Here is a 27,994-nt window from a genome sequence, read left to right as displayed (position 1 = left end):
AGACTCCCAATCAGTTTTCTGTAAAGTGTTGCATCCGCCGCTTTTGAGCCATCCTCACACTACAATTTGATGTTCTGCTATAATGGTACCAGTGCCAGCTTACACTGATCCATTCTAAATTTTTCTAACAATCCTTTGACATACTTTGCTTGGGACATAAATGTTTGACCTAAATCTCTCCAGATTTCAAGACCTAAACAGTACTTGAGTTCACCAAGGTGCTTCATCTCAAACATCTATGACATCTGTTGCTTGATTTCATCAATTAGATATGTAGTATCACCTGTAATTGTCAAATCATCTACATATAATGAAATCAACACTACGCACCCTTCTTCATCTTTCATGGTGTAAATATTAGGGTCATTCTTACTTCTATTGTATCCAGCTTGCAGAAAAAATGAATTAATCTTTTCATACCACGATCTGGGAGCTTGTTTTAGTCCATAAAGTGCTTTCTTCAATCTACAGACTAAATGTTCTTTTTCTTTCTGGAAAAACCCTTCTGGTTGCTCTAGATAAACCTCTTCTTTTAATTCTCCATTCAAAAATGTAGACTTTACATTTAGTTGGTGCATCATCCAATGTTTCTTAGTAGCTAAAGCAATTAACATTCTGATGGTGTTCAATTTAGCTACAAGGGCGAAGGTTTTTTCATAGTCTATCCCTTCTTTTTCTGACTACGCCTTTGCTACCAACCTAGCTTTTAGTTTTTCTATGGTTCCATCTGCATTAATATTTGGTTTATATAACCATTTACAACCTATGGTCTGTTTTCCTCTAGGAAGTTCAACCAATTACCAAGTGTTATTTTTGATTATTGAATCATATTCTTGTTCCATGGCTCTTTTCCATTCACTACATTCATTTACTTCTTTATTACTAGACGGTTCAACCACATTCATCATATTAGTTATAAAAGCATTTTCCATATATCTTGTAGGTATTTGATCTTTCCTACCTGATCTCCTGAGTGGTGGGGTGGTGGTTTCAAACCTTATTTGATCATCATTTACTTTTTCTTCTTACTGCTACTGCCACTGTTGTTGTTGTTGCTGTTACTGCTGTTGTTGTTGCTGCTGCTGTTGTTCATCCTCTGCCTTTGTTTGTTGTTGACCTTGACTATTCTCTGCTTCTTCTTCCTCAAAGTACGGAATGTCCCATCCATCATAGTGCTCATCAGATTCTTCATGATCCTGCTCATGGAATTTAACATCTCTACTAACAAAAGTCTTGTGAGTAGAGGGATTAAATAATCTGTATGCTTTATATGATGAACAATACCCTACAAAAGTACATTTGATGGATTTTGAATCTAATTTTCTTCTATATTCCTTTGGAATGTGGGAAAATTCTTTAGATCCAAATATTCTTAAGTGTTTTACTGCAGGCTTATATCCATATAATGCTTCGAAAGGAGTTTTAGACTCAAGACTTGTTATAGGACTCCTATTTTTCTAATAAACTGCAGTATTCATTGCTTCAACCCAAAAACCATTTGACAGATTCTTACCTTTCAGCATACCTCTAACACATTCCACCAGTGTTCTGTTCTTTCTTTCTGTTACTCCATTATGCTGTGGAGTATGGGGTACTATGAACTGCTGCAAAATTCCATGATCTTTACAATATCTGATAAGCTCATCCTTCTTGTATTCTCCCCCTTGATCAGAACAAAGAATTTTTATTTGTTTCAGTGTTTTTCTTTCAATCATATTTTTAAACTGCTTAAAGTATTCGAACATATGACTCTTCTTACTTAAGAAATACACCCAAGAAAACTTCGTATAGTCATCAATAAACAGTAGAAAATACAGTGCACTTCCTAATGATTTTGTTTGCATGGGTCCACAAAGGCTTGTGTGCACTAATTCTAGTATATCCATCTACTTCTTTTTTACTCGAACTGGGAATTCTTCTCTATGCATTTTTCCTAATGTGCAGGCATCACAATCATTAGGAACTTGCTTTAGCATAGGAAGATCTATTACCATTTCCTTCTTTTGTAGTAACAACAAATCATTGTAGTTGATGTGGCCAAATCTTTAATGCCATAGGTCTTCTGTAGTCAGGATCACCACTGTCAATTCTCGAACTAGTGTAGGTCTCACATCCAACTTGTACAGTCCTCCTGTTTAGATTCCTATAGCAATTGTTTTCATGCCATCTAGCATATCTTTAATGTAACAGTTAGATTTTAAAAAGCAACTTTCAAATCTTGATCTATAATCATAGATATAGAAATCAAGTTCTTTCTTATACCAAGCACATACATAACATTATAGATTTGTTTGATATTACCATTAAGTAGAATAACAAAAAGTTTACCGCATCCTTTGATTTGATGACTTCTGTCATCGCCTCTTCTGTCATCACCTAGGTAAATTTGTGTGCCTTCGTTGATTTCTTTAAAATCTTGAAGCTAATGCTTATTCCCTATCATGTGTGTTGATGCCCCTGAATCTACATACCAAATGTCTGCAACAACATTTTCATCACGATCTGCGATAAACAATCTGAAATTCTGCACTTGACCACCATTCGCAAGATGACCTGCATGTCTTTTCAGCTTCTGTTGTTCTTCATGATATTTCCTTTTCCTACACTCCCTGGCAATATGACCCAATTTTCCACAAGAAAAACATTTAGTTTCAGAGTAGTTTTTATTGGGGTGCATACCTTGGGTTATATTTGGCCGTTTCTGTGAACTTGCTCCATTTTGCTGTTGTGGACTCCCTTTCCCTTTGAAGTAGTTTTTCTTCACCATCAATGCAAGATTGGCACTCTGGGGCTTCAATGTCGATCTTCTTTCTTCTTCCTGCATTAGTATTCCTGTCAGCTCTTCAAATTTCGAGATCTTCTCTCTGGCATTTATCCCAGTGATGAAAATTTGGTAATCATCAGTGACACCATTCATTGTAATGGTTACAAGATCTGTATCATCAACTGTATGACCAATGTCTCATAATTTTTTTCAGATCCTTGATCCTTGCTACAAATGAAGCAATTGTTTCATTCTCCTCCATCTTCATGGATAGGATCTTACTCTTGAGGAACAGAAGATGATTTGAATTCCTAATCTCATACAACTCCTTCAGAATTCCCCATATCTCGTTAGCTAACGTACCTTCTCTGATGTGCGGTATAATGCAGTCTTTCACTGACATCTTTAACATTGTCCTTGCTCTACTTTCTCGTTTCTTCCAATCTGGGATCGATGCTGATCCAGCCGCGGGCCTCGGCTCATCCCCATTCATAATCGTCCAAGCACTTTGCGCTTCTAGCAGAGTCTGCATCTTGAACTTCCAATTTTCATAATTGGAACCATCGATCTTGTTATGCTTGTTCATGCATGCTTCAAATATATTGTTATTCATCTTGGTTATTTGAAAAAAAAATCGACAGGTAAAAGATGTTAAATTTACCCCAGATCTGTGATAGAGACAGATCACTGTTCTTCAATGTTGTTTGATCTCGCAGCACACCCACTGATCACCGTGGCTTTCTTCCCAACCTCCAAGAAGCCTTCTGTTGTCAGCTACAACCTTGTTATTGGCTTCCCCATGCCACTTCCCTGATTTATATGATCGTCGCAGATATACGCCCAATATCCGAGATTGTCACAGCTATACATCAATTTTCTGAGACGTTATCGTAGTTGTACGCCCAATATCTAAGACGATCGTAGATATAAATCAGTTTTCTAAGAATGTCACAGATGTACACTGAAAACCTGCGATGGTCAAAAAATAAAAATCGCGAGAAGTGTAATAGTGTTATCATCGTGCCTATCCACTCAAAACCTGTGACAATTTCGGTTTAGTCACACCCACCAGATAGCGTACAGGTTCCTCAGCCTTGATGCTTTGATACCATGATAAAAATGACAATGTTTGTATTAATAAAATAAAACCCACTGGTCAGTTGTACGAAAGGCAGTCTGAACCAAGAGAGTCTGGCTCTGCGGAATGCTCTACATTGTTCATGCACATTCCACATCAAATAGAAAACATGGTTTTAGGGAAGTTAGAACAACATCCTAAGAAATGGAAACTAATTCCTATCCTGAGGTTACGTGAACCAACTCTACCTATTATAGGATATTCTCCATTATCTTCAACAAACACAAACATTTTTGTCTCTCTATAGACAATTTCATTTTTGTCTCTCCAAAGACAATTTCATTTTTGTCTCTCTCGAGACAATAGTTGGAATTAAAGACATATTATCTTTATAAAGACAATGTCTTTGATCTTGACTATTGTCTCTTAAGAGACAATAAAAATTTACATTCAAAGATAATACATGATCACTTTTGTCTCTTTAGAGATAATATAAAATAATGAATCTAGAAAAATATCTCACCATTGAAATAAACCAATATTAAAAGCATTTAATTAAAAATAAATTACAATTTCATTGATTAATTCATATTAGGACACAGTGGAATCGAACCACCAACCTACTTCCTATAAAGCAGGTGCTCTACGATTGAGCTAGAACCCTTTAAAGAATTATGTGAGAATTATGGTAGTCCTTGAAATTTCATATATAGGCATTGATTTTAAAACTAGCAATTGCAACAAGAAGTGCAAAGGAACGCCGATAAAAGTGGGAATGTGGAAGCCAATAAGCAAGTGAAATATTTAGAAATTACAATTACATAAAACTTAAAGACACCATATAAATCCATTTTACCCCACGTTGCTTACCTAATAAAAGTTTTGGAGTACCTATTCCAACATTTTATAGGCTACTTGAAAAGAAAAAAAGAAAAAGACACAGAAACCAATGTGACCCGCAGCTAGAAATTTATCAACAATTGCAATCTTCTTGGAAGGAAGTAGGTCAATATTACTCCAAGCTTGAACTTTTCTCTCTTAAAACTGAGCTATTATCCATCTCCAACAACCAAACGCTGAAAAAATACAATTGAAACACTATTTACCGAAGGACCTGCCCTAATAAGAAAGAGTCTCCCCAAGATTCATAAGCTTTCATTTATGATTCAGCCAAATAGGGGAATGATTCAGCCAAGTAGGGGATTCATCTTGGCCAAAACAAAACCCTATTTTTTCCTTTCTAACAACTACACTTTCTCCTTTTTCAAAAATGTCCTAGTAAAAATTAGTACCTTCCATAAACTATTGAATCAAAGAATGTGTTAAATTTGAGCCATTTGCAAAGTGGAAATTTGGGTATATTACAATACATATCCTGAAATTTGATATCATATGGATAACTTACGTAAGGGAAATAATGAAAATATTTTACAAGTGAAGTTTCTAAGGCTGAATTTCAATTCTCCAACACCTTTATTAGAGGTAATAATACTTCGATATTTTCTCCAAAGAATATCTAAAATTCAAATAATGAGGTGGAGATTGCAAGTCACCTTTAAACTGGCGTTCATCACTCATTCCAATGACTAAAATGGTCTATATATCAATGCATGTTTTGTACATAGTAAAAGTGGCTAGCTTTTAGGAGCTCTTTTTGGTGGACAAATTCTTGAACTAGCCCAGTGATCTTACAAGGGTGTGAAAGGCTTGACCTAACACTCAATCCATTCCCTGCATCCCATCAACATCTAACACCATTTTGTGATCTTTCTTCAAGAAGGTATCCAATCTTGAAAAAGCTAAATACCTTCCTAAGATTGTATCTAGATACAACAAATCTTGTTGCTCTTTGCTTTTTTGTTCGACAAAGAGAAGAAAATAAATAAAATTTAGAAAAAACTATATTCTATAATGGTAATTGTGTCCTCCATCTCCAGGTAACAAGATACTACAAATAAAAGAGAATAGTGGGGCATGAAACTAGATCACAATAGTGCTTGCCAACACCAAGGCTGGCACTACCAAGCAAATACAATTTACATTACCAACTTCTTCTCAGAAAGATTGGTTGGGCTTTAAAATAGAGGTCTCTAAGAACATCTCACTAGATAGAATCCAGATGCAAAAATCATGCACAGAACAAGTAAAACAAAACAATTCAACAAGGTCACTTATATGCATTACTGGTAGTGAAGCAACATCTCAATTTAAACATACCATCCCTTTAACAAGCTCCATTTGACCCCTCCTGAACGTATTCTCCAACAGCCACTGCAAGTTCACAAAGGAAATGAAGATACCATAAGGGAGAAAATATATTTCTCCTCACCAAATCATTAACACACAAGCTAAAATCAAGAATACGATTTTGCATAATTAACTTCTTGTATTCTTCTGAAGTGAACACCATTCAATTAGAGATTTTTACCTCGGCACAAAATACATGAACCCAATGGCCATTAGTAGTCCTCTTAAAATCACCACTCAAACCACCACATAGAACACAGTCCATACCACAACTAGGCATACCATGGTTAGCTACATTTGGACGTCTAATGCCTTGGAGTTGGTATTGCTAGTTTAAAGCTTCACATGGCCGATAATACCATCCTCCAAAATAATTCCTTAAAATACCATAGTAATCTTCGTGAACTGCAACCTACAATATAATGTTGACATGAAAATTTTAAGATACCCACTATAATCCACTGTAAAAATATTGTTGTAAATAGAGAGATAAAAACAAAATAGAGGAAGGAATAGATGGATTACCGAGTAGTAATTGTAAACACAAATCGTTTTTGATCGAGTAGATTCTGGAAATCTACAAATATCGCACAAAAGAGATTCTTCTTTTGGTGAGATAGATGACAATTGGTAACAATCAAAATGCCTTTCCAATGAACTTTTGCAACAAGGGGCCAGGACATTGTCTCTTTAGCTCGCAACATTGTCTGAGAAGAAGAGCTTGAGCATCCAAAAATAATGTTCTCTTTATACAATCAGAGAAATATTACCAGAAAGCTAAATGTATCAAAAGAAAGATGAAGAATCGTGTGCTAAGCAAGTTCTCTGATAAAAAAGTTTAACAGAGTTAAAACTGCCATTCACTAAAATTTAAATAGAAACCTAGGAAAAAGACTTCTAAAAAAAATCTCAAACAAATGAACAACGTATATTTACTATTTTCCTAGGTACTTATAATTGTATTTTATGAAACGAACAAACAACATACATTTACCATTTTCATAGGCACTTGTGTATGCCTAAAATCTTAATAATTGCCACTGCTCCTACATGACACAATTATTTGATATTGACCACTTCACATTTAAAAAAACATGATATTCAATTAAGACATGCCATAATTTTGTTCATGACAGGAATGTCACTTAAAAATGAATAAATATTTTGTAAAATACATTCTTCAATATCAAACCATATAATCCATTGCCCACTATTCTGTGGCATCAAATCAGTTCTGGGACAAGCATGACTTCAAGTAAACCTTAGTTGTCTTGGTTGAAATAGAGGATCAATTGCACCGTACAATCTTAACTATCAATCAAAGACAAAGTACACAGTTTAGTCCCTATGCTGGAACCAGCTAGAAATCAATATCCTTAAAGCCCCTCCCTCTCGAATATTATTATCTACAGATGATACAAATGAATTTGAGATATTCTTGGCCCTCGGATGTTTTTTTAGTTCCTCCTTATTTGTTTCTACTGAACACTAATAGGTATTTTAGAAATTTACACCACATTGTTGTGTGTTTGATGATGATCTTTTGTTTGTTATGAAAGGATCTATCCTCACCCAAAGCAGGGAGAATCTGGACGCAAGAAGAACTGACCAAACAATAACTATTGTTGGTGTCCGGTTCTGCCGACCCATTAATCCCTTGTGGAATGGATAAAGATGAACAATCACCCACAGAGAGAAAAAGAGTTTTCCAAGCAATGGAGCCCAAGATTGATAACCACTATTAATAGCTTGGGAAACACCTACTACTACACCAACAACATTTACCACAAGCAAAGTAGTTGTAGGGATGAGAATACTGGTCCACTTGAAAACATAACTCTCAGCAAATTCACCATCTTCATTTGAAGACATTGATGTGACAGTAAAGTTTGTGTCAATCCCCGCAAGAAATTTTAGTAACCCTTGAAAGCTGGAAAACAAATGTGCTCATACACCTCCAATAACCCAAAATTGCTCACTCCTCCACCATTCATCGATGCCAACTGTACTCCAACATAGCTCTAGAATAACAGTTGTAAAAATGGAAATAGAATATAATATGAAGAACACACTTGCAAATTTGCTAATTTGCAGATCAAAATAAATATAAAAAATAGGGGAAAAATGTGAAGCATTGTATGAGAAAAAAAACCAAAAAAAATCTAAAAGACAGGTTGTATTAGAGGTGAGTAAAGCTTGACCAGATTAAGGTCAGTAAGGGTTGACAATCTTACCTCGAGAATGATAAACTTCCCTACAAGAAGACAAACAGCTGGCAGGGTACAATATGCAACCAGTGGGAGGGATGTGAGAGGATAAACTATGGTATCGATGTATGCCAGCCTCTGCAATTGGTGTAGCCATACCAAATTGGACAATGCTTGCTTGGTAAAATTTCAACAGAACCTAGGGCCAATCAGAACACTTGATTCAAATGACCTGAAAGATTGACTGGTGTAGCTCCCTTGAATGCAGGATGTGCAAGCATGCAGTATATTGAAATCTAGCCTGAAGCATGCATTTTAAACCCAGTCAAAATATCTTCTGTGACAAAACCATAAATCCACCCAATCTGCACAAAATATGAGAACCCATTCATATTAGATCTTTGCTTCAAGAACAATTTCCTAGTGGTTGGTTGCCTAAACAAAATTTTGCCTTATTCTGAAGAGAATTTATGCACATTCAGAAAAAATGTTTATACGAATTCACTATGGAAAAAACTAATTCAACGAACTAAAAAAAATCCACAACATCATCAAATAGATGAAGATTCACCTCTACTCATACCTCTTTTCCCCATTCTGACTTGTCTTCATATCCATAGCTGATAACATGAATGGCTTCTTTTAATGAAGAAGCAGGATTCACAGATTGTGGAAAACCACCATTTTCCACGAGGTTAGATTGAATAAACACTAGTGATTGACCAAATATTTTCTATAAGCTCCTTTGGGACATGCACAATGATTTCTCATCATCAAATCCTGCAATACGCAATTTCAAAGAAGGGTGAGGGCAAACAATGTTTAAGGGTAAATGAGTTGCCAAAAAAAACAAATCACTAGTTTGGACATGGACTCACCTTCAACACCCTCTTCTATGTCTTCCAAACTAAAGATGGGTATAGTAGATTCAGTTCGCTTACTTCCCTTCTTATTGTCATCATACCTTTTGTTTGATTTTCTGCTCTTCTCTCTAGATCCCCAGAAACATCTCAGAAAACATGCTGGTTCAACATCCTTCTCAGTGAGAATATGATCATAACCATAGAGTGCTTGTCTATTAAAACAACACCCTGTACCCACATAAACAGGCCCTTGGATACCATCGAAACCTCTCAAGGTGATCTGCAAAGATTTCAGAATTAATATGCCAAGGTGAAATTATACGAAAATTTTATAATTGCATATAAGAAAACATTTTGGGTGTTGATAAATGACTACATCAAAGAATAGAGTGTTACGATTAGCATATCAATCATGTCGATCTCCGAGAAAACTATACATAGCAAGTTTTTATCCCAAGAACTAGATCCATTATAAAACACATTGCCTCACGAGTAGCTTTGATGTTGTTTATATAATGATCACAATCAAGGTTCAACTGAAAGAGGCCATTTGTGAGGACAACAGACACTTGGACCTAAGTGGAGCAATGGTTAACAATCATCAGTGTTGGCATAATAACTAATGAATTTCATACGAGGAAATGAACAGAAAAAGAGAGATGTGTACATAGCTAGGAATATACCAATGCATTAATTGCACTGGCTTTCTTGTGGTGTTGGAAACCAAGCCTCTTTTCATGGGATACATAAACTAACCATGGCAATTCATTGCAAAAATTGTCAACTCCCCCTGATTCAGTCACTGATGGCAGCTACAAAGCATTTTCAAATGGTGTGCTAGTAACAACCTTATCATTATCTTTTGTAATCTCACGATTTGTCCATGGCGTACTAAATTTTGGTCCAAATAATGTGTATAAGCAAGGAGATATATCATGGCCCTCAGTATGTCCAAGCATCTTCAGTGGTGTGTTCAATGATTCCATCCTCTGTTCCAATGCAGGTGATGACAAATTTTGTGAAACAAATTGTTTACTTATCTCCTGAAAAGAAAAAATGAAAAAATGTCATACATATAGTGCACCAACTGTGTACTATGTTCCTTAAGATGAATTTGATAAAGAAGATTGAAAAATATGAAGTTCATACATACTTTAGCTTACCTTTTCAAAATCCTTTGTTGTTGTTTCATTTTCTTTATGTAGATTCTGTAGCTTCCATAAACTAAGTTGTCCCACCAGCTTAGCATGACTCTCCTTCAATGAACTGTGCATAGCCTCATCACTTCATATGGATTGCCTTGGCCTGTAAACATAAATGGTATCTCTGGTTTTCTCTGTGCCTCCATTACGTTTTGAATTCATCAAACTTCTGGAAGGTGTACCATAGAATGACTCTGGTAGTTGTCCTCGTAAATCCAATTGCAAAATTTGCAATCTATTGTTCAAAGTCAGTATTTTATCTACAAGATTGGTGCTTTTTGAATCTCCTTTACTAGGAACATTCATGTCATCCAAAATAGTAGAATCCTCAGCTACTTCTCTAGATTCTACAGGATTTTATGTGAGGAGAATAGTTTCAGAATTCCTTGTCCCTTCCAAAACCATAGCATCTTTCTCCATGACAAACACATGGTGTCAAAGTGGGACATGTGGTGATAAATATTTAGTCTCTGATATCACATCATTTTCTATAAGCTTAAGCTTTTTCACTGGGGTATCATATTCTCATCCCTCAGCATGTTCAAGCCTCTTCAATGGCTTATCCAGGGAAGGTTTCTGATTGCACACATCCTTGTCTTCTAGAAGAGATTCAATCATACTTAAACAAGGGGATATATTGTAACTTTTTCTAAGTTCTAAAATTTTAGATGGAATAATGGAGTCTAGGCCAAATAAGGTGCTTAAATAAGGAGATATATTATATCCCTCCATAACCTTAGGGATCCTCAATGGAGTATCCAACTTGGAAGGTTCTTGCTTGCTCACCACAATCTTTATATTTTCTCCAACATTGAACTTTTGGTCTATCCAGCTTCCTGGCCATTGTTTCCCTCAATTTTGGTAGTGTCAATGAATCCCTCTTGTTTTCCATTCTTGTCCATATCAAACAATTGTTCTCTAATTGGAATTACATCAGTTATGCCATTAAAAATAAAAATGCTTTCCTGGCATGCTCCATCTTCAACTTCATTCTTTTCCACAACTATATTATATTCCTATGTAACCTCAGGGGTCTTCAAAGGATTATCCAATTGGTAAATTTCCTGCTTGCAAGCAGCTTCTGTAACAATCTCTGAGATATCTTCTGGAAGAGAATCATTAATACCGGAACAAAATAATGCATCATTACTCTCCATAAGAGTAGTCTAATCTAATGGATCACTAAAGTCCAGTCCAAACAAACAATTCAAGCAACAAGATATATCAAGGCCTTTTGTAAGCATAGGCATCTTCAATGGAGTATCCATGTTAGAAGGTTCCTGGTTGCTGGCCACTGTATCTACTTTCACAAGTTGTATATTTTCTCTGACTTTGAATTCTTGTGTCTCTTCAGCTCTGTTCTGTATAGATTGTTCTTTCTCGTCGTCCTCTTTTGCCTTAATTTTGTCAGGGGAAATGAATCCCTCATGTTTCTCATGGTTTTCCATATCAAACAATTTTTCTTTAATTGGACTTGCATCAGTTATGCCATCAACAATACTAATGCTTTCCTGATATGTTTCATCTTCAACATCATTCTTTTCCACAACTACATTGTAAGATCCATGATCCACTTGATCACCATCTGTTAAGGGAATTTGAACATTGTTGGTGATTTTCTCAACTACATATTCCTCCTTTTGAGGAGTTCAACCATACAACTCATTGAGGTTATAAGACTCATTTCCATTGTCTGAAAAGTTGTCTTGATGCACTTCATCCTTTGAACCTTGAATGTTCTCATATGTTCCTTGAAGTTCATTGGACATATCTACCTGTTTAGGATTTTTCACTTTCATCCACACTGCATCAGGAGAGCCATCATTTTAATTTTGAAAGATGGTTTCTTCAACATCCTGAGTTTTATCCATTGAAGCAAGTTCATAATGGTCCTCTCTTTGATATACAGAGTCATGAAATCTTTTGCTGGTTTTTGGATCACTCAATTTATCTTCTTCAGCTTCACCATTAACCAGTAAGATGTGACTTTGCTGAACATCATTTAGAACTAAAAGCTCCTCTTCACTGCATTCCCCAGGCTCTTCACCTTCACTATATGATGCCAGCTGTGACAGATTTTCTAGCGACAAAGCCTTTGGTATGAGTTTGAATTGATGAGCACTATTCAAATTGTCTGCATCAAATTGAAGCTTATTTTTAAATTCTGGAGTGTTGCCACAATCCATTGATTCACCTTCATAAGCTTCATTCTCATAAAGTTGTTGGCTATCATCTTCCTCCCTTTGAGGACCATTCAACTCATCAAGGCCAAAACACACTCTGCTTTTGTCTGAAAAATAAGACTTGATTTCATGAGTTTCATCCTTCACAGCCTCTTGAGCTTCCTCATTGTAGTTCTTAGGAGATATAGTTTCTTGAGCATTTTGAGTTTCACTCTTGGAAAATTGTTCAATTTTCTCCTCTTTTTCAACTACAAAGACTTGATACCATTAAGTGGTTTTTGAATCATCCAATTCATCCTCTAAACCTTCATCATTAACAAGTGATATGGGACTTTCCTGAAGATACTCTTTACTGCATTTTTCATCGGCTTGAGCTTCACTATTTGATGCCTGCTACACTAGACCTTCTAGAACTTGATCCTCTACTAACAAATTACCTTTTTGCTTACCTCCAACTAAATCCACAATCTGCTCTTCATCGACAGTTTCTTTAGCAATGTCCAACTCATGTGATTCATCTTCATTATATATGTCTCCTAGTAGTGGACTATTTGCCAAATCTACATTTGAAATTGGAATCTTCTTTTCCACGTCATAGTTTCCAAGCTCTGGCTTTTTGGACGCAGTATTACATTCTAGTCCAAACAAAGTGACTAAATAGGGAGATGTATTATATTCATCAGTAACCTTAGGGGTCTTCAATGGAGTATTTAACTGGGGCATTTCTTGCTTACATGCCTCTTTTGTAAGACTCTCTAGGAGTTTTTCTAGTACAACGTCATCTGTTCCTAAACAAAGAAACATGTCATTAGTGTCTGTAGGTTTGGGCTTGTATAAAAGAGTACAAGAGTCATTACATCAGAGGTAAGAACCATACAATTCATCAAGGCCATAAAACTATTTTTCATTGTCTGAATAATGAAATTTGTCTTCATGAACATCATCCTCAATAGCTGAGTTATGAGGTTGTAGACCAGCATCTGAAACTCGAATATTCTCATAAGCTTCTTGAGGTTCATCGTATGATGAATGAATCAGTTGATGATCTCCAACTTTCAAAGAAATTGCATCAAACAACATGGGACAACCATCATTTTGGCTACTGTTATAATTCTTATGTGATCTTCATTCTTCATCATCGTGAGTTTCACTTTTGGAAACCTGTTCAATTTGCTCTTCTTTTTCAACTACATGATCTTGATATCTTTCAATTGCTTCTGAATTCTTAAACCCATACTCATGAGTTTCATTATTAACAAGTGAGATGGGATTTTCCTGAACAAAAGTAGCTGAAATGTATTGTATGGTGCATTCTTCACCATCTTGAACTTCACTGGATGATGCCTGTTGTGGTAAAATTTCCAGAGCTTGTTTCTCACGGAGAAGTTCAGATCGATCACCCTCATTCCAATTACCTGCATTAACAATCATGTTCATTCAAATTCTTGGTTGTTGCTGAAATCCATTGATTCAGCTTTATGAGATTTGAGAAGTAAGATAAAGTCCACTCACATTCTTCATTATTGTTTGGTTCATCTTTAAAAAGAAACTTGTTATTTTGCAAACTAACCAATTCTCATCAGTTTAATACTTTACTAGCACATGGCCATTTTGCATACCTGCAATGGAATCTTCAATCTTCTCTTCATCGACAGTTTCTTTAGCAATGTTGAAGTCATGCGATTCATCTCCATCATCTGTATCAGCAAGAAGTGGATTATCAATTTGCAAATATATATTGAAACTCGAAACTTCTCTTCCACACCATATATTTCATTACTTAAGAAGCAAGTAATTAATATGCAGACAAACATCTAAAACTGGATTCTTCTCTTTTACATCACTCTGGTCAATTAATAATTTTATTTATTCAAATTCTTGGTCGCAGCTGAAATCTATTGATCCAATTTGATGGGATTTTTCAAGTAAATCAGTTCAAACCCCAAATGAACATAGTTGTCTAGTGAAATCCCAAGACCAGTTCAAGACTATGTTGTTATTTATTTGGTTTAATATTCAATCCTATAATTAGCAAAGCTCACTGATATTACATAAATAATTCAAATACCTGGTTGATTGGGATCAGCATAGGGGACCGAGTGAACACGCTTTCCATCTCCACTACCAGTGACTTGCACATGCTTGGGGGAGACATCTTGAAACTCCCCAGATGGAAAGTGTGTCATAAACTCAGTATTGAATCCATTTTCCCATTCAAAAACAAATTTTAAATAATAAAAAATTACAACCTTAACCATAACCATAATCTTATAACCAAAATTAAAAATCAAAACATAAAATAATTAATCTAAAGCACATAAAAATAAGTTTTTGGAATTTTGGTCATGACATAGCCTATAAGATCCTATGATACTAATGAATTTGAATTTAGTCATCTGTGTAGTGTCGATACTCATGCCCAACCAGACCATTATCGACCATGCTTTGATTTATAACTAATAATGGCCCATCTGAAAAGCTATTACCCCTATTTTTTATTAATGGGTGTCACCATATCAATATTATTGAAAGAAGTCGACACTATGAGATAAACATTCATTTATGCCTGCTGGATAATCGAGTCTAAAATAATGCAAAGAAAACTAGGCTTATGGCAACAATTTTGAAAAGGCTGCCACTAGCAGATTTGAAATAATTGTCAGATGGAAAATCTGTGAAAAAGACTCAAAAGTGACTCCACCTCATCTAATAGTAATTTCAAGTGGTCAATGACTATTTTAGTTCAACATAGAGTCCCATGCCTAAATTTATTAGGCTAAGGCTTTTGGCAAAGCAAAAAGAAAACTAAGATGCATTGAAAATGATTGGATGGGATGAGATTAAGTCAAGTGAGTTGAGTTGAAAGGTCAAATAACATAGAAAATAAAATTGAGCTATAAACAAATTCAAGCAATCCATGCTTGAAATTTTTTTCAAAGTTGTGTTGCTGCTGCAAAGATCTATGCAAAGAATGAAGCAAAACTATTTAAAACAAACATTAAAAAGGATGATTACTTTATAACCATTTTCCTTATTGAGAGAACCATAAAAACCAAAGTGAAAATATTGCCATATATCTCTGTCACAGATATTACATAATCAACTTCATACGAAAGTAAACTTTAAATAAAATATAGAAAGCCTAATACCAAATGGTTACTAGTCTAACCACAAACTTCCAGCAATCACCATAAGGGCATTTGAAGTTTTAACATAATTTCTTGCTATCCACAATATTAATCACAAGATGTAGCTAAATTGCGATAAAGGCCAAGGAAGCAAGAGCATGCGTAGATTTCACTGAGCAACGATTTAACACAACAATTTAAATGACTATTAATATACAAGAATTTTCCTTAATGAGTCAACCATGGAAGCCAAAGCCAGAACATTGCAATAGATATTTGTCACAAATGACTTGCACATGCTCGGGGGAGACATCTTGAAACTCCCTAGAAACCTACCAAAATGCATTACAATTACAATTACAATTAAATCCATACAAGCTAAATTGATTGTAAATAGTAGCCCATACAGTCACATTTCAGGTCCCAATTCCAACCGCAGATGTAGCTAAAGGAGAATGACAGTGCAATTTTCTCAGAAGTTATTAGACACTATACCAGTTGACCATTTGTGAGAAGAGGAATTGGAGTCTGAGGATCCACCTCGAAGAGGTAACTAAATCAATCTCCTCCCCTTGCCCATGCATCTGCCACTGCATCATCGCTTCTGCCCTTTGTTGCCTGTCATCTCTTCCACCACGAGTGTAATTGAACTCATTCTCCAAATCATCAACATCGTCTTCTTCCTCATCACCTTCCACTCTTGGAATCCCTATGGAAAAACACCCAATATTAAATACAACTATTAGTTACTACCCAGACGCTGCTAAGCAGACAACCAACTGGACTAAAATGCCCATAATCTAGATCTGCAAAAATGCCACCATCATTTGTGCAGTATATCCTTTGTGCAATGTGGGGCTACCATGACTGTTGGCATTATGTTTTCTGGTATGACTGTATGTTACAAATGTTGTACTTGATGGCAACTCCAGTGGTAAGGCTCTCAGTTTGATAAAAATTAAGAAGGACGCAGGCAATAGGTTCAGAAAGTGCGCCCCCGCAGGTATACCATGCAGAAACCGCGTCCAGGGACGCCGGCCGGCCGTTCAGGGGGTGCGTCCACCCAGTACACACATTTCAAGACAGAAAAAGCACGTGGGGGTTTCTTGTGTGGTATCTAGCCGACGGTTTTGTGTTTCTATGGTGTCGGCTCGTGGTATTGTTCCATGTTTTGGGGAGGAGCTTGCCTATATAAAGCAAAGGAGTTCATTTGGATTTATTATCGTCTTTGGTTGAATATATTTTGGTGAGATCTAGTCCAGATCTATGAGGGCGAATCTTCTAATGGACTGTGATCTCTATGGCGCATGATCAGATCTGCAGATCTGACTGTTTGGGCTAGTTCTGAAGTCTTCATATCTTTTATATCTAAAGGGACGCAGGTTCAGTGAAGGGAAAGTGCGCCGAGACGCAGTACAGTAAGGGCTCAAGTGCGTCTCTGAAGCGAAAGACGCGGCGCGATAGTATTATTGGATGCGTCTCTGAAGCAAAAGACGCGGCGCGATAGTATTGTTGGGTGCGACGGTACGCAGAGCAGTTTAAAGGAACATTGCGTCGGCACGCAGAGCAGCAGAAGGTAAACTGCGTCCATTCGCAGGCCACAGAAAGGAAAATTGCGTCCCTGACTTAAGATGATCTGTTGACTATATTTTTATGTTCATAAGGTGTTCTGGGTTAGTTCTGTGATTACTGATCTGATAACTGTAGTGGACTGTAACTATTGTATACTTGTTGATCATTTGATTCTTCATGAAAAGAAGTAGGGGGTTGTAGCTCCCTTCCAGGAGAGACTGGAAAACGAGAGAGTTGTAGCTCTCTGCAGGTTGCAGCCTGCGTACTGGTAAAGGACTGCACCAGTACAAAATCATTGTAAAAGAATTTCTAAATTGAAAGAAGATAGAGACATATTGCAGCAGGTGGTTTTCTCCCACAATGGGTTTCCACCTTACATCTTGTGTTCTTTGGTGTGGCTGTCTATTTTCTTTGTTCATGCTCATTATTTTATGGTACTGATATGCAAGAATAATTCAAAAGATCAAATAAAGAAGATTTGTTAAATTGCTAGATAATACTGATTCACCCCCCCTCTCAGTATTATTTCCAACAATTGGTATCAGAGCAGGTCCTTCAGAAAAGCTTGATCGCTTGAAGGTAGATCGTTCATCATGAGCAAATACGAGAGAGAAGCATCAATCAGGCCACCGGTTTTTGATGGGACAAACTTCAATTATTGGAAGGTAAGAGTTACTGCATATCTTCAATCTCTTGGTACAGAAGTTTGGGACATTGTAGAAACAGGCTATGCTTTTCCTTCAGCTACTCCTACAGATCCAGCTGAGAAAAAGAAGTATGAAACAAATGCAAGAGCAGTCAGTACTCTATTAGGAAGTATATCCCAAACAGAATTCATGAAGGTAATGCACTTCAAATCAGCAAAAGAAATATGGGACAAAATGATCACGAGCTATGAAGGAGATGAACAGGTAAAACAAGCTAAACTTCAAACTCTCAGGATTCAATATGAGACTCTCAAGATGTATAATGATGAAAGTGTGGCTAATTATTTTCTTCGGGTAGATGAGATTGTTAATTGTATGAAAAATTTGGGTGAAGAAATAAAAGAGCCTATAGTAGTTCAAAAGATTCTAAGATCATTATCCCCCAAGTTTGAATCTAAAGTATCTGCAATAGAAGAAAAAGAAAATCTCCGTGTTCTCACTATGTCTTAGCTACATGGAATTCTAACTGCTTATGAAATGAGAAAGGGAGGTCCATCAGACAGAAGGGAGGCTTCTTTTAAGGCATCAGGCAAAGAAGATCACTATGAAGCAAGCCATGTTCCAGAAGAAGAGGAAGAAGAATCAAATTTTGTCAGAAATCTTCAAAGGAGTTCTGGAAGGTTCAGAGGTAAGCTACCTTTCAAATGTTTTGCTTGTAGAAGAGTAGGTCATTATGCTGCAAAATGTCCTTATAAGGATAAAGGAAAGGAACCAGCTAGATGGAACAAGAAACAAAGTGCAAATAAGAAAAGCTACTACACCCATGAAGATAGTGATGGCTTATCAAACAGTGATGAAGATGAACAAGGTAATAAATATAGGTTGTTAATGGCATTTGAAGATGATGATTATGAGGATGCTGTAGATGTGGATAACCTTTATGATGAAATTACTAGACTCAAGAGATGTATAGAAGAAAAGAACATGATCATTGATACTCTACAATTTCAAATTGATGAAAAGGAAAAACATCTTGAAAAATTAGAGGGTGAAATTGTTGGTCTTAGAAAAGAAATTGAGAAAACAAAAGCTATTAATCTCAAGTTCGTCAAAGGATCTGAAACCTTGGATGAGATTATCAATGTGCAGCGGTCTCCTCTAAATAAGACAGGTCTGGGCTATAATGGAGAAACTTCTCAAGCATCCACTTCAAAAAGTTATCTTGATGCAGCAAGAAGAAATGAGCAAAAGCACAATGAAGATCATCAGGTAAAGCAGGGACAAACTTCAAACAGAAACTATCAGGGGCAATCCAGCTTAAGGGTGAACAAAAGCCACAACCAGCCACAGGTAAAATCTTCCCAGTTTGGTTCAAGAATAGATGAAAATAGAAATTACAATCAGTTGGCTGGTAGATTCAATAACCGCAGAAGCTTCTTCAATGGACAATGCTTTTCTTGCCATAACTTTGGTCACAAAGCAGCTCAATGTGTTGCGTATAAAACAATCATGACTAGGGAAGCTCAAAAACAAAGAAGTATGACAGGGATTACAAAAAAGACCTATAACAGCTTTTCGGCTCTTGAAAATGAAGTTGAATGTTCTATTTGCAATAATTTTGGTCATGAAGACTTTGAATGCAGAAGCAGGTTTCAGGAAAGAAAGGAACAAGAGCAGAAAAAGGAACAAGCCTCAGGCACCAAAACATGGAGAATAAAGGAACCTCAAACAGAAATATGTGGGATAGCATTTTATGTAGAAGGACAGGAAAATCTATGGTACATTGACAGTGGATGTTCGAAGCATATGACAGGTGATAAAGAAAAACTTGAGTCTTATTCTATTTTAGAAAAGGGAAAGAAAGTCTCTTTTGGAAATGATACTCCTGCAACTATAAAAGGAAAAGGTATTGCTCCTTTAAAAGAAGATGTTAAGGCTGGAAATGTTTTGTTTGTTGATGGATTGAAGCATAATCTACTAAGTGTCAGCCAGATGTGTGATCAAAGAACCGAGGTTATATTCAGATCAAATGGATGTCTTGTTCGTGATCTTGATACAGGTAAAACAGTTCTCAAAGGGAAAAGAACTCCAAATAATCTATACATATTTGAAGAAGGACAACAACAATGCTATCTAAGCAAGGATGAAGAGCACTGGTTATGGCATCGAAGGTTGGGACATCTAAGCTTCTCACAAATAAGGAAAGCATGCAAATATCAGGCAGTTCGCGATCTTCCAGATATCAAAATTCCTGACAACACCATATGCAGATCATGTCAGTTTGGAAAACAAACCAGGACTAACTTTCCAGAGAAAGAAGGATCAGCTAGCATGCCTCTTGAGCTAGTACATACAGATGTATGTGGACCATTCAGGAAAAGAACACCTAGAGGAGAGGAATACTTGATATTATTTATTGACGATTTCTCCAGGTTTGTTTGGTTAGGACTTATGAAGCACAAAGATGAAGCATTCGAAAAATTCAAATCCTTCAAAGCCTTGGTTGAAAATGAATCAGGTCACAAAATTAAGTGCCTTAGATCCGACAGAGGTGGGGAATTTACTTCAAATGAATTTTTCGATTTCTGTGATGAACATGGGATAAGGAGAGAATTCTCTACAGCTAGAACTCCTCAGCAAAATGGAGTTGTTGAAAGAATGAACAGAACAATCCAACAAATGGCTCGTGCTATGCTTGATGAATCAGGAACTCCCGCAACTTTCTGGGGTGAAGCTGCACATGCTGCGGTTATTATTCTGAACAACACTCAAACTCCTCATGAGCTCTGGAGTGGTAAAAATCCTTCGGTAAAGCACTTCAAAATCTTTGGGAGCAAATGCTATATCAAGAATACTGAGGAGCAGCTTGGCAAACTTGATCCTAGAGCAGATGAAGGCATTCTTCTTGGCTATTCTCCACATAGCAAAGCATACAAATTCTACAATAAAAGACTTGGCAGAATTGTTGACAGCATTGATGTAGTGGTTGATGAGAAGGGATACATTCCTAGGCAAATACATCGTGAAGACATCGAAGAAGATGAAAGCTACCCTCAAAGACAGAATGATGAAGAAGAAGAACCTCAAGAAGAATCTCAAGAAGAACCTCACGAAGACGCAGAAGAACGAACAAGAATAGAAGAAAAGACTCCATCCAGATATGTTCAGAAAAACCATCCAGAATCTCAGATCATGGGACAGAAAGAAGCAGGTATAAGAACTAGAAGAACAGTTGTAGAAGCTTCAAGCTATTTGGCATTACTCTCCTCTACTGAACCACAAAATGTGAAAGAAGCATGCAAAGATGAATGTTGGGTGAAAGCAATGGATGAAGAACTTGAGCAAATCGAAAAGAACAACACTTGGGAGCTGGTTCCTAGACCAAAGGATAAGAATGTTATCGGAACAAAATGGGTCTTCAAAAATAAATTGAATGAAAATGGAGAAGTAATTAGAAACAAAGCCAAACTTGTTTGTAAAGGGTATGCGCAGCAAGAAGGAATAGACTTTGAAGAAACTTTTGCTCCTGTTGCAAGACTTGAGGCCATCCGAATGTTCCTTGCTCTCTCAAGTTTTCAAAACTTCAAAGTATTTCAAATGGACGTGAAATCAGCCTTTCTGAATGGAGATTTGGAAGAAGAAGTGTACATTGAACAACTAGATGGGTTCATTCTTGGAAATGATCCAAATCTTGTATGCCGATTGAAAAAGGCTCTCTATGGTCTCAAACAAGCTCCAAGGGCTTGGTACTACCGGTTGGACAAATATCTTCATCAACAAGGTTTCTCAAAAGGTTCAGCAGATAGCAATCTGTATATAAAAGTTGAAAATGACAAATTGCTAATACTTGTTGTGTATGTAGATGACATTATTTTTGGGAGCAATGAAGAAGCTATGAGTCAAAGCTTTGCCTCGGTCATGCAGAAAGAATTTGAAATGTCCTTGCTAGGAGAACTGACATATTTCCTTGGTTTGCAAATCCAACAAAAGGAAGGAGGAATCTCTTTATCTCAAACCAAATATCTCAAGCAGATTTTGAAGAAATATGGCATGGAAGATGCAAAACCTGTATGTACACCCATGGTCACAGGATGTAGTCCCAGTGCAAATGATGAATCTGCAGCAGTACATCAACCAACCTACAGATCTATGATTGGAAGTTTACTATATTTGACAGGTACCCGACCAGACATCATGCATGCAGTTGGAATAGTTGGAAGATTTCAGGCAAATCTGAAGGAGACTCATCTTCAGGCAGTAAAGAGAATTTTCAAATATCTTCAAGGGACTCAAAATTATGGCTTATGGTATCCTAGAGATACAGATCTTACTCTTCATGCTTATACAGATGCAGATTGGGCCGGAAGCGTGGATGACAGGAAAAGCGCAAGTGGTGGTGCGTTCTTTATGGGTTCCAGACTGGTATCTTGGTTCAGCAAGAAACAGAGTTCGATTGCCTTGTCTACAGCTGAAGCGGAATATGTTGCTGCTGCATCTTGTTGCACTCAACTCCTTTGGATGATGCAGACTTTGCAGGATTTTCAAATCACTTGTACACCACCTATCCCCATCTTATGTGATAACACAAGTGCAATCAGCATCTCAAAGAATCCGGTCATGCATTCAAAAACCAAGCACATACCAATCAAGTACCATTTTCTCCGGGAACAAGTGCTTGAACAAAAAGTCCAGTTGGAGTATGTTCCTTCCAAGGAACAAGTTGCTGATATTTTTACCAAACCATTGCCCAGGGACACGTTTGAATACCTCAGGCAAAAGCTGGGGGTTGTTGATGCATCATCTTGTTGATCCTTGGTGGTACAGGCTCAGGGGGAGCACATAATGCATTGTTGGCATTATGGAGAAGGAGATCTTGGAAATAGCTGCAATATGTCTCTATATCTTTCATGGTGGTGCGTTGCTACAGATCCGGTTCATATTCAGGGGGAGCATGTGCTTAGGGGGAGCATACCCTTTGTTCTTGATGTCAAAGGGGGAGAATGAAGCTGAAGTTTGTGAGGTTGCCATCAAGTCCAAAGGGGGAGATTGTTGGCATTATGTTTTCTGGTATGACTGTATGTTACAGATGTTGTACTTGATGGCAACTCCAGTGGTAAGGCTCTCAGTTTGATAAAAATTAAGAAGGACGCAGGCAATAGGTTCAGAAAGTGCGCCCCCGCAGGTATACCATGCAGAAACCGCGTCCAGGGACGCCGGCCGGCCGTTCAGGGGGTGCGTCCACCCAGTACACACATTTCAAGACAGAAAAAGCACGTGGGGGTTTCTTGTGTGGTATCTAGCCGACGGTTTTGTGTTTCTATGGTGTCGGCTCGTGGTATTGTTCCATGTTTTGGGGAGGAGCTTGCCTATATAAAGCAAAGGAGTTCATTTGGATTTATTATCGTCTTTGGTTGGATATCTTTTGGTGAGATCTAGTCCAGATCTATGAGGGTGAATCTTCTAATGGACTGTGATCTCTATGGCGCATGATCAGATCTGCAGATCTGACTGTTTGGGCTAGTTCTGAAGTCTTCATATCTTTTATATCTAAAGGGACGCAGGTTCAGTGAAGGGAAAGTGCGCCGAGACGCAGTACAGTAAGGGCTCAAGTGCGTCTCTGAAGCGAAAGACGCGGCGCGATAGTATTATTGGATGCGTCTCTGAAGCAAAAGACGTGGCGCGATAGTATTGTTGGGTGCGACGGTACGCAGAGCAGTTTAAAGGAACAGTGCGTCGGCACGCAGAGCAGGAGAAGGTAAACTGCGTCCAGTCGCCGGCCACAGAAAGAAAAAATTGCGTCCCTGACTTAAGATGATCTGTTGACTATATTTTTCTGTTCATAAGGTGTTCTGGGTTAGTTCTGTGATTACTGATCTGATAACTGTAGTGGACTGTAACTGTTGTATACTTGTTGATCATTTGATTCTTCATGAAAAGAAGTAGGGGGTTGTAGCTCCCTTCCAGGAGAGACTGGAAAATGAGAGAGTTGTAGCTCTCTGCAGGTTGCAGCCTGCGTACTGGTAAAGGACTGCACCAGTACAAAATCATTGTAAAAGAATTTCTAAATTGAAAGAAGATAGAGACATATTGCAGCAGGTGGTTTTCTCCCACATTGGGTTTCCACCTTACATCTTGTGTTCTTTGGTGTGGCTGTCTATTTTCTTTGTTCATGCTCATTATTTTATGGTACTGATATGCAAGAATAATTCAAAAGATCAAATAAAGAAGATTTGTTAAATTGCTAGATAATACTGATTCACCCTCCTCTCAGTATTATTTCCAACAATGACTTGCTAAACACCAAAACAAAAAAAAAACAAAAATATATATGTTGACCTTTGTGTCTCTTGTATTTGGTCTTTCATTGAGGATAATACTGGTTTCCATCCTTACTCTCATATTCATAGCAAGGCCTACAAACTGGGAATCCACACTCATTACACGTGACAAAGAGCAACCCATTTGTTGTCACACCAACATTATCTCCATAGATCTGGCATACTTGGCTACTCAAGTGCTTTAGAGGCTTTGCCTACACACCAATAAACACCTAGTCTCAATTACTCAAACTAAACAAACTTAAGTTGAAAAATCAAATCTACAACTTGGGCCACTCTTCTTTGCGCTACTCTGCTGAATCAGGGAGACCATTGATAGCCTAATATAGGATCATGTTAGGGTTTGACCTAGTCAACCATTCATTAATCTTTAAGTCATGGGATCTGAGTCTGTAAATCCTGCAACCTTGCATCGTATTAGCATTATTATTGAATACCAAAAGAGAAGGTTGATTGAGTTGTCTCGTGTGCTCATGATAATGGTTCCATTCTCATTAAATTGCACGGTCAGCTTATTGTGTTTATTTTGATTCTGTTTTAAGTCCGAGCTCAGTTTAGCTTGCACTTTTGGGAACCCAACTGCCATAATTTTTCTAAGGTATTATCGGGCCAAAAATCAACACAATCTCATTTCTCAATTGCACTCCCAAGCCGAATCCCTATCAGGGGTTCTCTAGAACAAGCTATAATTTAGGACTGTTTTCAACTGAAAATATATGTTGGTACTTTGATAAAACTAAAATGAACCGTCCTAAGATAATATATTTTCAGATCCAGGTCCAAAATTTTCCATCTAGCATTACCTCTGGTTAATATCTAAACTAAAAACCAGAAACCGTGGCGAGATATGTTCCAAAACGGTGGAGGAACCTCAAACTCTACAGAAGCAGCAGGGGGGTTAATGTTGTTCTACTAAGCTTCCCATTGCTCAGATATTTAAAAGTAAAAGAAATCACAGGAATCCCACATCTATTAACAATCTAAGCTTAATTCCTTATGCAAATCCAAAAGGATACAAGCCCAAATTCTAGATCCAAAAGAGAAAAAAGATAAATTCTAGAAACTTACACCAATCTCTGCATCGTGGCGAATCAAAACCAACTCATTCCTCTTGTGAGAACCTGCAATCATACCAGTGCTAGCCTCCATAGTGTGACTCTCAGGTTAATCTCCCGATCTGAATGCTTTTGTTTTATGAAATCTCAATGCTTTTGTTTTATGCAATCTCAGGCAATGTTTCAAAAAAATAAAAAAAATTGCAGTGGTGGGCAGAACCCATATCCACATTGCGCTCAACAACTCTACACCAAACTATGCATAACCCTTAGACCCCTTCTATTCCTAATACCACTTCATAAAATGAACCAAAAATATGTTTGACGCTTCTCGTGAATTAGAAAAACAATTAAAAAACCCATAAAATTTAGGCTCTTCGCTCGCGGGTCTGCAAATCTAGCTCATTAATGATTTTATATATGATTATTGAGATTAATTATAGCTTTAATTTACGTGTTTTAAGAAAAATTATATATTAGTAAACTTGTTAAATTACCATAATAAAATATTAAAAATATAAAAATATATGTTTTAATTTTTATTCTAAATTATGATTATAGTTAATATATGAAAAGTTAACTCATTTGAATTTTATGAACTAAATCATAATTTTGATTAATATGGGATAATTATACATAAAAAAATAGGAAAAAAAAGGTCATGCTTTTACGAAACATGTCATACTTTCAATCATGCTTTTACGAAACATGTCATGTTTGTATTTGAATTTTGATTAGTATGTGATAATTATATATTTGATATTTTTCAAAAACAAACCATACTTTAATTTTCTCTTTTCAATCATGTTTTTACTAAACCTTTCATATTTTCAATTATGTTTTTACCAAACATCTCATATTTGTATTGGATATTTATTGGCAAACACATTTTCGAGTTTAGCTCATAGCCCTAACTAATGTTTTATATTTGCATGTACAACCTTCTTGTAAAGTTGTGAACACCTTATCCCATTAATTTTAGGTTGTAATTTTAGTTAGCACAGTCTACTTGTGTATTAAAAGTTTTAAGGATATACACATTATCTTCTTTATTTTAGACCATAATGATCATTAATATGTCAAATTTACATAAAACCCTATTAATAAGTCAAAAACCCATGCTAAAAACACTTATCATAATCTCGTTTTAGGTTACAACCCTAGCCAACACATTGGCATTGAATATAAAATATCTTTGTAAATTTATATCAAAAATCTTAATTAATATAAAAAAATTATAAAACTCCATTATTAAAACAATTATAATAGTTCTTTATTTTTAAGTCACAACCCTAACCAACACATTCGAATGGCATATAAAATGTCATTATAAATTCATTAGCAAAATGGGTGGAGAGGATAACATCCCAGTGTGCCAATTACTAGGTCGTTCTACTAGGAGACAAAGAGATTTGAAATCAAGACCCCTTCCTAAATAAAGTAATGTTTAACTAAGTGAGCTAGTGCCAATTGTAAGACAATAGAATAAGGACTCAACCAATTGAGTTAACCCTCAAGGTTAACCGAGTGGTTAAGACGGGACATTAACTCCCTCTCCACCTAAGTTCAATTCCTTGAAATGACATGTTAAGCATGTTGTGATGAGGTTAGAGGAATAGGCGGCCCCATAGAGTCACTATTTTTGTGGTCAATATGAGACGTCCCAACTCTTGCTAAGTCATATATTCTTTGTATATTTGTCTTATAGGCAGATCGGATATACTCTTAGTGGTATAGTGGCAGTTGGAAGGTTTAATCCTAGGGCTAGCCTAGATCACACCAACGAGTTACCGATCCATTGTGGTAAAAAAAAAAAAAAAAGCATCATCATTATGAATTACCCTCGATCGAGGTGAGAGTCGAGAGGAGGAGCACGATGGGATTCTTACCACCAACACGCAAATTTTGACGGTACAGTGACAGTGGTGGCATGGCCATCCTCACACAAACCATATCATGCATAAGATGTCAAGGAAATTAAGTCATAGAGGAAGAGGGTATTCTGTGTATTTGGATTTGAATCTGTTCAGACTTGTAGCAACTAGAAAACTTGTTTCCTCCACAGGCTTTTAGTGGCATAGGCATCTCTCTAGGGAAGTTCTCGGAAATGGAAGTTGCACCCAGGCTCAGGAAGTTGAAGGTGTGACACCTCCTCTCCTTCTCAGTCCTTCCTCGTATGTTCAGATTGTCTTCCCTATGAATTCAATGCTTTCTGTGATATATATGTTTTGTATATGGTTGGGGATGGTCGGTCCAGACAAGACATTATGGACTAATGTAGAGTTTATCCCTCCTATGATTGGATGGGATGGGGTTCACCCTCTTTCCTGCATATCGGGGGTCAGGAGGCCTCTTGACGGGAAGCCCCTGACTGATTTTTTTAATCCCGACTACCTAGGAGCTTGGAGAACTTAGGATATGGATACTTCCCAATTTTTTATAGGCAAGATAGAGCCTTACATTTCTAACTCTACTTCCATGCAATTTATGAGAAAGGCAATTTTTGACTGGTTTATGGGTGATATTTCTTATTCTCATGAGGAATTCATGCATCAACCATAAAAGAACCTTTAAGAGAATTAGGATGGGTTCATAATTCAAATCCATGAAGATAATGAGGATATGTTCATTAAAGTGAGGATTAATGGTTTTCTCTGTTTTGTTTATGTTCTTGTAGATCCTTCAGGCTCCTTAGTTAGATAGACTTGTG

General features: G+C 36.8%; 1 pseudogene; it reads right to left on the bottom strand.

The window, feature by feature from the left end:
- Positions 1-7,589: 7,589 nt before the first annotated feature.
- On the bottom strand, positions 7,590-25,378 carry LOC149209836 (putative cellulose synthase A catalytic subunit 1 [UDP-forming]; annotated as a pseudogene).
- Between the last annotated feature and the right edge of the window lie 2,616 nt (positions 25,379-27,994).

The sequence above is a fragment of the Pinus tabuliformis genome, chromosome 1_2 (assembly GCF_031772625.1).
Source record: "Pinus tabuliformis cultivar Carrire ecotype Pingquan chromosome 1_2, CPIR1, whole genome shotgun sequence".
Taxonomy (NCBI): Eukaryota; Viridiplantae; Streptophyta; class Pinopsida; order Pinales; family Pinaceae; genus Pinus; species Pinus tabuliformis.
Note: the sequence above shows the minus strand (reverse complement) of the source record. Positions and strands in the feature narration are given on the sequence as shown.